This window comes from Triticum dicoccoides, chromosome 3B (genome assembly GCF_002162155.2).
Source record: "Triticum dicoccoides isolate Atlit2015 ecotype Zavitan chromosome 3B, WEW_v2.0, whole genome shotgun sequence".
NCBI lineage: Eukaryota > Viridiplantae > Streptophyta > Magnoliopsida > Poales > Poaceae > Triticum > Triticum dicoccoides.
The window spans coordinates 250,178,010-250,191,829 of NC_041385.1; positions in this window are offsets into that span (position 1 = coordinate 250,178,010).

Genomic DNA, 13,820 nt, shown 5'->3' on the forward strand with positions numbered 1-13,820 from the left:
TATCCCATTGTCACCACAGATAATCATGGCAAGACATACAACAAGTGTTCTCATAAAGACTCAATCTGATAAGATAACTTCAAAGGGGAAACTCAATTCATTACAAGAGAATAGAGGGGGAGAAACATCATAATATCCAACTACAATAGCAAAGCTCGGGATACATCAAGATCGTGCCATAGAGGGAACACGAGAGAGAGAGAGAGATCAAACACATAGCTACTGGTACATACCCTCAGCCCCGAGGGTGAACTACTCCCTCCTCGTCATGGATAGCGCCGGGATGATGAAGATGGCCACCGGTGATGGGTTCCCCTTCCGGCAGGGTGCCAGAATGGGCTCCCAAGAGGTTTTTGGTGGCTACAGAGGCTTGCAGCGGCGGAACTCCCGATCTATCTTCTGTTCTGGAAGTTTTTGGGTACGTAGGTATATATGGGTGAAAGGAGTACGTTGGTGGAGCCACAGGGGCCCCACGAGGCAGGGGGCGCGCCCTAGGGGGGTGGGCGTGCCCCCACCCTCGTGAGCACCTCCTGTATCTTCTGACGTGGGGTCCAAGTCCATCAGGTGGGTTCCCTTCCAAAAATAACTTCTCCAGTTGATTTCCTTCCGTTTTGACTCCGTCTGATATTCCTTTTCCTCGAAATACTGAAATAGGCATAAAACAGCAAATCTGGGCTAGGCCTCCGGTTAATAGGTTAGTCCCAAAAATAATATAAAAGTGGATAATAAAGCCCAATATTTCCTAAAACAGTAGATAAAGTAGCATGGAGCAATCAAAAATTATAGATACGTTGGAGACGTATCATATGGCAGAAAGAAATGATGGCCTAACTCCTAAAATGGAGCGTATGGGTAATCTGGATGCCAAAACTTTTGTCTTGGGGCATGGGAATTTTATGGGAAAGGAACATATTCAAGAATTTTTCAATTGTGTTGGAAAATTAAGTCTTGATGATATTCCTATACTTAAAAGGACTAAATCTTATGCGGAAGCTATTTCGGCACTTGTTTTGAAACTTGAAACTAAATTTATCCGTACTCATCATACCTTGCAAAGATTGTTCTATGAGTTGCCCGTTATAAAGAATCCTAAAGCTAAAAAGTTAGCCACTCTTGTTCTGATGAATGAATTTGACTACATAATACGGGAAGCTAGGGAAATCTTTTATTTTTATGGCATGAATCATGAAAAACCTATGATTGATGAAATTCTTTATAATAGTGATTATGCTTTGTGACATTTACTTGGATATAACCAAATCTTCGATGAGAATCTTAGAAAGCAAGTCCCCGTTTTAGATATGATCCAACAAGTTGTTAATGATGTTAATCAACACTATTCTTGGATCACTGCTGGAAATCAAAGGGGTTATGATAAAAAGCAACTTGATAGTGCTAAGGTTTCCATGGATAATGTGTTCTTTGTTTTATTTGCAAAACCTCCCAACACAAATACCCCCAAAGAAAACAAGAATAAGGATGACAAACTTAGATCCTACACGTTATGCCTAGCTTGGGACGTAAAAAGATAGCGCTCGTTGGGACGCAACCCAACTTGTATATTTTTGATTTTCTTGCTGTTTTAAATAAAATACACAATTATACCTCTGGTTAGATGTTTTTTGTGGTTTAAATTAGTGTTTGTGCCAAGCAAGGCCTTTGGGATGATTTGGGTGAAAGTTGATTTGATCTTGCTGAAAAACAGAAACTTTTGCACTCACGAAATTATTTTTAAGTTTTATATAAAGAATGATTTGCGTTGATTCTTTTTTCAGAAGATTAATAAACAAATTATTCACGTCTTCCTAATTTTTTAGAATTTTTGGAGTTACAGAAGTATTCGAAGTAGTCAGATTTCTATAGACTGTTCTGTTTTTGACAGATTCTGTTTTCTTTACGTTGTGTGCTTGTTTTGATGATTCTATGGTTTTCTTTGATGAGTTTTTGCCATAGAAAATTTGGAATACAGTAGATATAATGAAAAAATAAAATATGAATGTGTTTTCAACAGTACTTATAGTAGTGGTTTGCTTTCTTATACTAACGGATCTCACGAAGGTTTTTTTTTAGTTTTGTGTGATTGAAGTTTTCAAGTTTTGGGTGATCTTACGATGGATGAAGGAATAAGGATTAGAAAAAGGCTAAGCTTGGGGATGCCCGAGGCACCCCAAGATAATATTCAAGAAGTATCAAGAAATTAAGCTTGGGGATGCCCCCGAGTGGCATCCCCTCTTTCTTCTAACAACCATAGGTATTTTACTTGGAGCTATATTTTTATTCATCACATATTATGAGTTTTGCTTGGAGCATCTTGTATGATATGAGTCTTTGCTTGTTTTGCTTTGAGTTTTAAGTCTTGAATCCTTGCTGGACACGCCTTTTTGAGAGAGCCAAAAATTATGCTATGCTTGCTCCTATGCTTCACTTAAATTTTTAGAGCCATGGAATTGCTCTAGTGCTTCACCTATATCTTTTTGAGCACGGTGTGCTTTGTTATTTTTGAAGAAATGCTCTCATGCTTCACTTAGATTTAAGAGTTAGTAAATTTTTTAAGAAATTCTCTCTTGATTCACTTTGATTATTTTGAGAGAAAGAAATATTATGCTCATGTTCTTCACTTAAATTTGTTTGAGCTTATCAAAAGCAACATATAAAAATAGTCCCAAAGTGATAGATATCCAAGGAGGATATAATAAAAACTTTCATGAAGATCATTGGACAAAATAAACTTGGTTCTTAGTAATGGTTTTGAGATATGACGATATGATATGTGAGTCATGTTGATGAGTAATTGTGCCTTAGTAAGAATATTGATGTTAAGGTTTGTGATTCCCTATGCAAGCATGAAAGTCAATAGTTATGCATTGAAATTTATATCCTACTTGTGGTGGATTATTCAGTGTTACTTATGCTTAATGCTTGGGTACGAGATTTTTCGTTTCTTGGTTGGTCGCTTCTCAATATTTTTGCTAGACTTCGTTTTGCACTAAGTATGATCACTACTTGTTCATCCCAAACCCTTTAAACCAGCTTTGCCATATGAGTCCACTATACCTACCTGCGGTATTTCCGTGCCATTCTAAGCAAATTTGCATGTGCCATCTCTAATTTTCAAAATAAAGTTCTATTTGTGTGCTCTACCGCTCGCGAGGTGGTGAGGGGTGGCCAATATTTTCCATGCTAGATGTGTTATTCTCACGATGAGTGTTTATTCACTTGTCAATGCACGAGAGTACGACAAAGGTATTAGGGATGCCCAGTATCGAAATGAAAAATGAATTTACTTTATGTTGTCAAATAATAAATTCCTTGAAAGTGTTGGTATGGAGGGCACCCGAGGATACGGTTAGCCATGGAAAATGAAAGTAATGGTGGAAAAAGGAATAAACTTTATTTTCTATTTGGGAACCGCCTATGATGTATCTCGCATGGAAAGTGTTGGGAGCTCTAAGTCGTTTTCGTTGGTGGGAGAAGTATGCCTCCTAAACGTTTTTATCTCTCAATTTTCGCTTTGGGCTCTAGCACCTCTACAAATCCCTACTTCCCTCTGCGAAGGGCCTTTTTTTACTTTATGCAATTATTATTTTGAATTTGAGTCTCCACCTTATCTTATAAAGCACCAACTAAGGGGCACTATGATCGTATTTGAGCATTGGGTATAGCTAATATTCGAGTGTGTTTCATGAATGGATCAATGACTGAGCATAATGGGCTAGGGATAACTTGCTTTAGTGTTGATATTTTGAAAGACATGGTTGTTTGTTGGTATGCTTGAGTATTAAAGTCTTCATGTCAAAACTAGACTATTGCTTTGAACCGTATAAAATTCCAAATGTCCATGCTATAAAGAAAAGAAAATGTGATGAACATGTTAGACAACATTCCACACAAAATTCTGTTTTTATCATTTACCTACTCGAGGACGAGCAGGAATTAAGCTTGGGGATGCTGATACGTCTCCAACATATCTATAATTTTTGATTGTTTCGTGCTCTTATATTATCATTCTTGGATGTTTTACAATCATTTCATAGTCATTTTATACCATTTTTTCATACTAACCTATTGACATAGTGCCAAGTGCCAGTTGTTGTTTTCTGCATGTTTTTTACATCACAGGAAATCAGTACCAAACAAAGTCCAAATGCAGAAATTTTTTTTATGGATTTTGTTTGGACCAGAAGACATCCAGTGGGCCAAGAACGCACCTGAGGGGAGCTCCGAGGGGAGCACAACCCACCAGGGCGCGCCTAGGGGCCCAGGCGCGCTCCGGTGGGTTGTGCCCTCCTCGTCCCCCCCCTACACCGCCTCTTTGCTCTATAAATACCCCAATATTCCAGAAACCCTAGGGGAGTCGATGAAAATCAATTCTAGCCTCCGCAGAGTCCAGAAACACCAGATCCAATCTAGACACCATCTCGGAGGGGTTCATCATGTCCATTGGTGCCTCTCCGATGATGCGTGAGTAGTTCTTTCTAGACCTACGGGTCCGTAGTTAGTAGCTAGATGGCTTCCTCTCTCTCTCTCTTGATTATCAATACAATGGTCTCTTGGAGATTCATATGATGTAAGTCTTTTTGCGATGTGTTTGTTGGGATCTGATGAACTTTGAGTTTATGATCAGATCTATGTTTTTATCCATGAAAGTTATTTGAGTCTTCTTTGATCTCTTATATGCATGATTGATTATAGCCTCGTATTTCTGCTCCAATATTTGGGTTTTGTTTGGCCAACTTGATCTATTTATCTTGCAATGGGAAGAGGTGCTTTGTGATGGGTTCGATATTATAGTGCTTGATCCGAGTGACAGAAAGGGAAATGACACGTATGTATCATTGCTATCAAGGATAACAAGATGGGGTCTATTTCTACATAAATAGATCTTGTCTACATCATGTCATCATTCTTATTGCATTACTCCGTTTTTCCATGAACTTAATACACTAGATGCATGCTGGATAGCGGTCGATGTGTGGAGTAATAGTAGTAGATGCAGGCAGGAGTCGGTCTACTAATCTTGGACGTGATGCCTATATAATGATCATTGCCTGGATATCATCATGATTGTTTGAAGTTCTATCAATTGCCCAACAGTAATTGTTTTCCCACTGTTTGCTATTTTTCTTGAGAGAAGCCACTAGTGAAACCTACGGCCCCCGGGTCTCTTTTCATCATATTTTCCTTTGCGATCTATTTTATTTTTCTTTTATTTTTAGATCTATTAAACCAAAAATACAAAAATACCTTGCTACAATTTATTTATTCCGCGAACTATTTATCCTATCTACCACAATCATCTCATGTTATCTTGCCTACTTAAGGCACCGTACCTGGAAGGGATTGACAACCCCTTTAACACGTCGGGTTGCGAGTATTTGTTATTTATGTGCAGGGGCTGTTTACGTGGTGTTAGGAGGTTCTCCTCACAATCATTTTAACACAATATTGACATCTAGGATATATCATTATCCACTCCTAGCTACTGAAGCATGGCATGAGAAACTATAATCTCTAATGGTCATTGCAAACATGTGTAATCCTAATAGACTGAATCATGGATAATAGGTTAAACATATTTACAAAAATAGAACAAGTTGAGTTCATACCCGTTTCTCTCTACCACCGCTAGTTCATCAAATATCGTCATTATTGCCTTTCACTTGAACGACCAAATGATATGGAAATAATAATAGTGCAAGAGTGCCGTGGACTAAGCTGGAATCTGCAAACATTTTATTTAAAAGGAGAAGACAAGGCAATTTGGGCTCTTTGTTAGATCAAGAATAATGTATATGGGAGCCACTCATCATTTTCATCGTGGTCTTCTCCTTGGTACGACTCAATAAAAAGAAAAGAAATTCAGAGAAACACACTGAAATATTTTTGGAGTTTTTTGGTTTTCTGAAAAAAACAAATTAAAGAAACAAAAAAACAAAAGCGAGAAAAACTATTTACATGGGTGATGTCTGCTAGAACTACGTCGGTATTTCCCCAAAGAGGAAGGGATGATGCAGTATAAGCGATGGTAGGTATTTCCCTCAGTGATGAGACCAAGGCTATCCAACCAGTAGTCGGTATCTTCCATGATAAGTAGGTTATTCTCATGATGAGTGTTTATTCACTCGTCCTCGCAGAGAGGGGTAGTAATAGGGTTTCCCAGTCCCAAATTCAAAAATTGCAAATAATTAAACAAAACTCCCCCAGGACTGATGTTGGTATGGACAGTACCCATGGATTCGGCTAGCCGTGGAGTGTGTTTGTTTGGTGGAGGGGGAGTAAACTTTTCCTTTTATTGCTTGGGAACTGCCACTAATGTGTTTAGCATGGAATATATCGATAACTAATGGTCGTGAAGTAAACAGGAAGGGTACATTTCTCAAAATTTAATTTATCTCCGTTTTAAAATTTTGAGCTCTGGCACCGCTGCAAATCACTGCTTCCCTCTGTGAAGGGACTATCTATTTACTTTTATGTTGTGTCATCACCTTCTCAAATAAGCGCCAAATCTAAGAGCACTATTGTCATCCTCATGCATTGTGTATAGCTAATGTTGGGTGCATCATGACTGGATCTTTTCTACCATGAATTACAATGTTTAGTTGATGCTTGAACTTTGGAGGTGCACTACATTTATGTTTTGCGGTCTTAGAAATGGCTAGCGAGATACCACTGTTGTCATATTATATCATGGTTGTTTTGGCAAAGTGTTGTCATTTGAGATATCTTATTATTGCTCGCTAGTTGATTATGTCATTGATATGAGTTAATATAATTTTTAAGAGTTATTGTCTACATGGATAGTTATAGTCTTTGTTGAAAACTTGGGTACTACTTAAGCTTATTTATGTAAACAAAAGCAAAAGAGTTCATAAAAGTTTTTATTTTTCACTTTTATTTATCAACTGAATTGCTTGAGGACAAGCAAAGGTTTAAGCTTGGGGGAGTTGATACTGAAGGAAATATGCCCTAGAGGCAATAATAAAGTTGTTATTTTATATTTCCATATTCCATGATAAATGTTTATTATTCATGCTAGAATTGTATTAACTGGAAACTTGATACATGTGTGGATACATAAACAGAATAATGTGTCCCTAGTAAGCCTCTACTAGACTAGCTCGCTAATCAAAGATGGTTAAGTTTCCTAACCATAGACATGTGTTGTCATTTGATAAATGGGATCACATCATTAGGAGAATGATGTGATGGACAAGACCCATTCATTATCTTAGCATTATGATCGTTCTGTTTTATTGCTATTGCTTTCTTCATGTCAAATACATATTCCTTCGACTATGAGATTATGCAACTCCCGGATACCAGAGGAATGCCTTGTGTGCTATCAAACGTCACAACATAATTGGGTGATTATAAAGATGCTCTACAGGTATCTCCGATGGTGTTTGTTGGGTTGGCATAGATCGAGATTAGGATTTGTCACTCCAAGTATCGGAGAGGTATCTCTAGGCCCTCTCGGTAGTGCACATCATAAGAAGCCTTGCAAGCAAAGTGACTAATGACTTAGTTGAAGGATAATGCATTATGGAACGAGTAAAGAGACTTGACGGTAACAAGATTGAACTAGATATGAAGATACAGATGATCAGCTCTCGAGCAAGTAACATACCCATGGACAAAGGGAATAACGTATGTTGTCATAATAGTTCGACCGATAAAGATCATCGTATAATATGTAGGAGCCAATATGAGCATCCATGTTTCGCTATTGGTTATTGACCGGAGAGGTGTCTTAGTCATGTCTACATAATTTTCGGACCCATAGGGTCCGCACACTTAACGTTTGATGACTATATTATATTGTATGAGTTATGTGATTTGGTGACCGAATGTTGTTCGGAGTCCCGGATGAGACCACGGACATGACGAGGAGTCTCAAAATGGTCGAGAGGTGAATATTGATATATAGGATGATAGTATTCGGATACCGGAAGTGTTCTGGAGTGTACCGGGTACATGTCGGAGTACCGGAGGGGTTACCGGAACCCTGGGGGAAATATATGGGCCATATGGGCCATAAGATGGGAGCACACCAGCCCACAAGGGGTGCCCCCCCAAGGAAGGAGGCCGAGTGAGATAAGGGAAAGAGGAGATTCGGCCCCCCTTTCCTTCTCTCCTTCCTCTTGCCTTTTCCCTCTCCAGCAAATATGGAAGGGGGGAGGCCGAATTGGGGAGGACCCCAAGTAGGATTCCTCCTACTTGGGGCGCACCCTTGCTGCTCCCCTCCCCCTCCCACCTATATATACGTGGGGAGGGGCGCCTAGAACACGCAACATCAACTGTTAGCCGTGTGTGGTGCCCCCCTCCACAATTTACACCCCCGGTCATATTGTCACGATGCTTAGACGAATCCCTGCGCGGATCACTTCACCATCACCGTCGTGCTGACGGAACTCATCTACTTCCTCAACACCTTGCTGGATCAAGAGGGGGAGGAACGTCATCAAGCTGAACATGTGCAGAACTCGGAGGTGTCGTACGCTCGATACTTGATCGGTCGGAGCTAGAAGAAGTTCAACTACATCAACCGTGTTCTCAAACGCTTCCACTTTCGGTCTACGAGGGTACATAGACACACTCTCCCCCTCTCGTTGCTATGCATCTCCTAGATAGATCTTGCGTGAGCATAGGAATTTTTTTGAAATTGCATGCTACATTCCCCAATGGTGGCATCCGAGCCGGGTCTATGCGTAGACGATATGCACGAGTAGAACACAAAGAGTTGTGGGCGGTGATCGTCATACTGCTTACCACCAATGTCTTATTTTAATTTGGCGGTATTGTTGGATGAAGCGGCCCAGACCAACCTTACATGACCACGTTCATGAGACCAGTTCCACCGAAAGACATGCAACTAGTTTTGCATAAAGGTGGCTGGCGGGTGTCTGTTTCTCCTACTTTAGTTGAACCGAATTTGACTGCGGCCGGTCCTTGTTGAAGGTTTAAATAGAAAACTTGATAAATCACCGTTGTGGTTTTTGCCATAGGTAAGAACAGTTCTTTCTAGAAGCCCGTAGCAGCCGTGTAAAACTTGCAACAACAAAGTAGAGGATGTCTAACTTGTTTGTGAAGGGCATGCTTCTGATGTGATATGGTTAAGACATGATGTGATATACGTTATTGTATGAGATGATCATGTTTTGTAAAAGTTATCGGCAATCGGCAGGAGCCTTATGGTTGTCTCTTTATTGTATGAAATGAAAACTCCATGTAATTGCTTTACTTTATCACTAAGCGGCAGCGATAGTTGTAGAAGCAATAGTTGGCGAGACGACCACGACGCAACGATAGATATCAAGGTGTCGAGCCGGTGACAATGGAGATCATGATGATGCTTTGAATATGTAGATCAAAAGCACAAGATGATGATGGCCATATCATGTCACATATTTTGATTGCATGTGATGTTTATTTTTTATGCATCTTATTTTGCTTAGTACGGTGGTAGCATTTTAAGATGACCCCTTAACTAAAATTTCAAGGTATAAGTGTTCTCCCTGAGTATGCACCGTTGCGACAGTTCTTCGTGCTGAGACACCACGTGATGATCAGGTGTGATAGGCTCTACGTTCACATACAATGGGTGCAAGACAGTTTTGCATATGCGGAATACTCGGGGTAAGGTTGACGAGCCTAGCATGTATAGACATGGCCTAGGAACACTGGAGATCGAAAGGCCGAACATGAATCATATAGTAGATATGATCAACATAGTGATGTTCACCATTGATGACTACTCCATCTCACGTGATGATCAGACATGGTTTATTTGATTTGGATCACGTATCATTTAGATGACTTGAGAGATGTCTATCTAAGTGGGAGTTCTTAAATAATTTGATTAATTGAACTTTAATTTATCATGAACTTAGTCCTGATAGTATTTGCAAATTATGTTCTAGATCAATAGCTCGCGCTGTAGCTCCCCTATGTTTTTTGATATGTTCCTAGAGAAAACTAAGTTGAAAGATGATAGTAGCAATGATGCGGACTAGGTCCATGATCTGAGGATTATCCTCATTGCTGCACAGAAGAATTATGTCCTTAATGCACCGCTAGGTGACAGACCTATTGCAGAAGCAGTTGCAGACGTTATGAACGTTTGGCAAGCTCGATATGATGACTACTTGATAGTTTAGTGCACCATCCTTTACGGCTTAGAACCAGGACTTCAAAAACATTTTGAACGCCGCAAAGCATATGAGATGTTCCAAGAGCTGAAATTGGTATTTCAGACTCATGCCATCAACTGTGTTGGCAAACGCTTCCGCTTTCGGTCTACGAGGGTATGTAGACATACTCTCCCCTCTCATTGCTATGCATCTCCTAGATAGATATTGCGTGAGCGTAGGAATTTTTTTGAAATTGCATGCTACGTTCCCCAATAGATACATCTCCATCGTATCTACTTTTCCTAACGCTTTTCCTCTTGCTTTGGACTCTAATTTGCATGATTTGAATGAAACTAACCTGGACTGACGTTGTTTTCAGCAGAACTACCATGGTGTTGCTTTTGTGCAGAAATAAAAGTTCTTGGAATGGAACGAAACTTTTTGGAGAATTTTTATACAATAAAAGAAAAATATTGGAGCCAAGAACCACCAGAGGGGGGGGGGGGCTAGGTGAGCACAACCCACCAGGGCGCCCCCTCTAGGCGTGCCCAGGTGGGTTGTGCCCACATGGTGGCCCTGCAGACCCTGATTCCAACTCTATAAAATCCTATTTTTGGAGAAAAAAATCAGGGAGAAAGAATTATCGTGTTTCATTAGACGGAGCCTCTGCCACCTCTTGTTCTTCATTGGGAGGCCAGATCTGGAGTCCGTTTGTGGCTCCAGAGAGGGGGTCTTCGATATTCGTCATCACCAACCATTCTCCATCGCTGATTCCATGATGCTCCCCACCGGGAGTGAGTAATTCCTTCATAGGCTCGCTGGTCGGTGAGGAGTTGGATGAGATTCATCATGTAATTGAGTTAGTTTTGTTCGGGCTTGATCCCTAGTATCCATTATGTTCTGATATTGATGTTGTTATGACTTTGCCATGCTTAATGCTTGTCACTTTGGGCCCGAGTGCCATGATTTTAGATCTGAATCGTTTATGTTATCACCATTATATCTATGTTCTAGATCCGATCTGCAAAGTTATAGTCACCTATTACATGTTATGATTCGTAAACCCCGGAGTGACAGTATTCGGGATACTTTCCAGTGATGACCGTAGTTTGAGGAGTTCATGTATTCATTGTGTGTTAATGCTTTGTTCCTGTTCTCTATTAAAAGGAGGCATTAATATACCTTAGTTTCCTTATGGACTCCGCTGCCACGGGAGGGTAGGACAAAAGATGTCATGCAAGTTCTTTCCATAAGCACGTATGACTATTTACGGAATACATGCCTACGTTATATTAATGAACTAAGCTAGTTTTGTATCGCCCTAGGTTATGACTGTTATATGATGAATATCATCCAACGTATTCACTAATCCAATGCCTACGATTTTTCCACATATTGTTTTTGTAAGTTACTACTGTTACACTTGCTATGAAATCATTGTTATCATTGTTACTGTTACCGTTACTGTTACTATCATCACTACTATAAAAACTATCATATTACTGTGCTACCAATCATATTGCTGCAGTTAATTAATCTCCAGGTGTGGTTGGATTGACAACTCAGCTGCTAATACTTGCAAATATTCTTTGGCTCCCCTTGTGTCGAATCTATAAATTTGTGTTGAATACTCTACCCTCGAAACTGTTGTGATTCCCTATACTTGTGGGTTCTCAGTTAGGCAGGCGCAACAAATATTTGGACAGGCCTCGGGCCTTAGGGTGAACTAAGCCAAATCCTCGACCATCTTAATTAGAGGGGACGACTTGGACTGGCAGTGTATGGTCGACATGCTTCACTGTCAGGAGGGAGAGTTCCCCTGCAAATATTTGGGACTGCAGCTTGTGATTAAGAAATTAACCCGCATGGAGTGGCAACCCATGCTGGACCACGCCAAGTACTTTGTGCCGGCTTGGCAAAGAGGTCTGATCCAGAGGCCAGGTAGACTAGTCCTGGTGAGGTCAGCGATCGCTGCAAAACCCGTCCACCACTTTATGGTTATGGAGGCGCCGGCCTGGGTCTTCAAAGAGCCGGACAGTTGGATGAGAGCATTTTTCTAGAAAGGGAAGGAGAAAGTCAACGGAGGGCAGTGCTTAGCCGCATGGAAATCTATATGCCGCCTGATTTGCTATGGTGGACTAGGAGTAAAGAGCTTGCAACAACAAGCACTGGCGCTACGGGTCCGTTGGGAGTGGTTGCGCCGGACTGACCCGCAGACCGTGGCAGGGCATCCCCATGATCAACGACAACATGGCCAAGCGGTCCTCGACAGTCTGGTGAGTATTAAGGTAGGCAATGGAAACAAAGTCCTGTTCTCGAGCGACAGGTGGATCTCCAGTTTCGCTGTCATCGACTTTACCCCGCTGATCCACAACTGTGTAGATGCTCGCATGCGCAACCCTCGGACTGTGCAGTAGGCACTAGAGAATGGTGCATGGCTGCAAGATATCAACGATGACCTATCCTTTTATGCACACTTGCAGCTCATTCATCTTGGCCATGCAATTGCTTGGTCCCGAGGGACTCCCAGGTAGAAGATCAATTTTCTTGGTCGGCCGATGCTTTAGGCGTCTACACTTCTCAATCGGTCTATTAGAGATAATGCATGGGGATCCAAAATTCCTCTTTTGCGACTTGTATTTGGAGGAGTTGGGCTCCCCACGAATGCAAGATTTTCGGGTGGCTGGCCAGCCAACATCGTATTTGGACCTCGGATCAGCGTGCCAGGCTCGGTCTGCAGGATCATCCTACGCCTTGTTACAACTGTCTTCAAGAAGAAGACAATGCAGAGCACATTCTGATCCAATGCGTCTATGCGAGGGAGGTTTGGTTCTATTGCCTTATGGAGTGCAACATCGAGGCCCTGGAGCCAAGCACGGGCAACACGATGATGGAGTGGTGGCTGCAGGCGAGGAGCCTATTCCATCGAGCCGGGCATTGTAGTTTCGATACCCTGTTCTTGATCACGGTGTGGGCTCTATGGAAGCAGAAAAACACCAGAGTATTCAACAGAAGGCAGTAGGTCAAGATGCCCAGGCAGCAGTGGCGCCAAATTGCTTTAGAGGTGCTGGAGCTTCAGAGGGCAGGGATAGGAGTCGAAGGTCTCGAGCTTTTGTGAGAGAGTAATTTAGCAAGTTGTGTAGGATTCCACTTGCATTGATGTCCGCACCCATTGCTAGCTTCTCGTAAATCACTGATACATCTCTAACGTATCTATAATTTTTGATTGTTCCATGCTATTATATTATCTGTTTCAGATGTTTTATATGCATTTATATGTTATTTTATATTATTTTTGCACTAACTTATTAACCTAGAGCCCAGTGTCAGTTTCTATTTTTCCTTGTTTTTGAGTTTTACAGAAAAGGAATATCAAACGGAATCCAAATGGAATAAAACTTTCGCAATGATTTTTCTTGGACCAGAAGACATCTAGAAGACTTGGAGAGGGGGCGAGAGGACTTGTTGGCCCCTCGGAGGTTGCCTAACTCTAATTCTTGCACTGTAAATTCCCAAATATTCCCAAACCATCAGAGGCATCCACTAAAATAATATTCCGCCGCCGCAAGCCTCTGTACCCGTGAGATCCCATCTTGGGGCCTTTTCCGGCACCCTACCGGAGGGGGATTCGATCACGAAGGGCATCTACATCAACCTTGCTGCCTGATACGGTATCTATAATTTTTGATT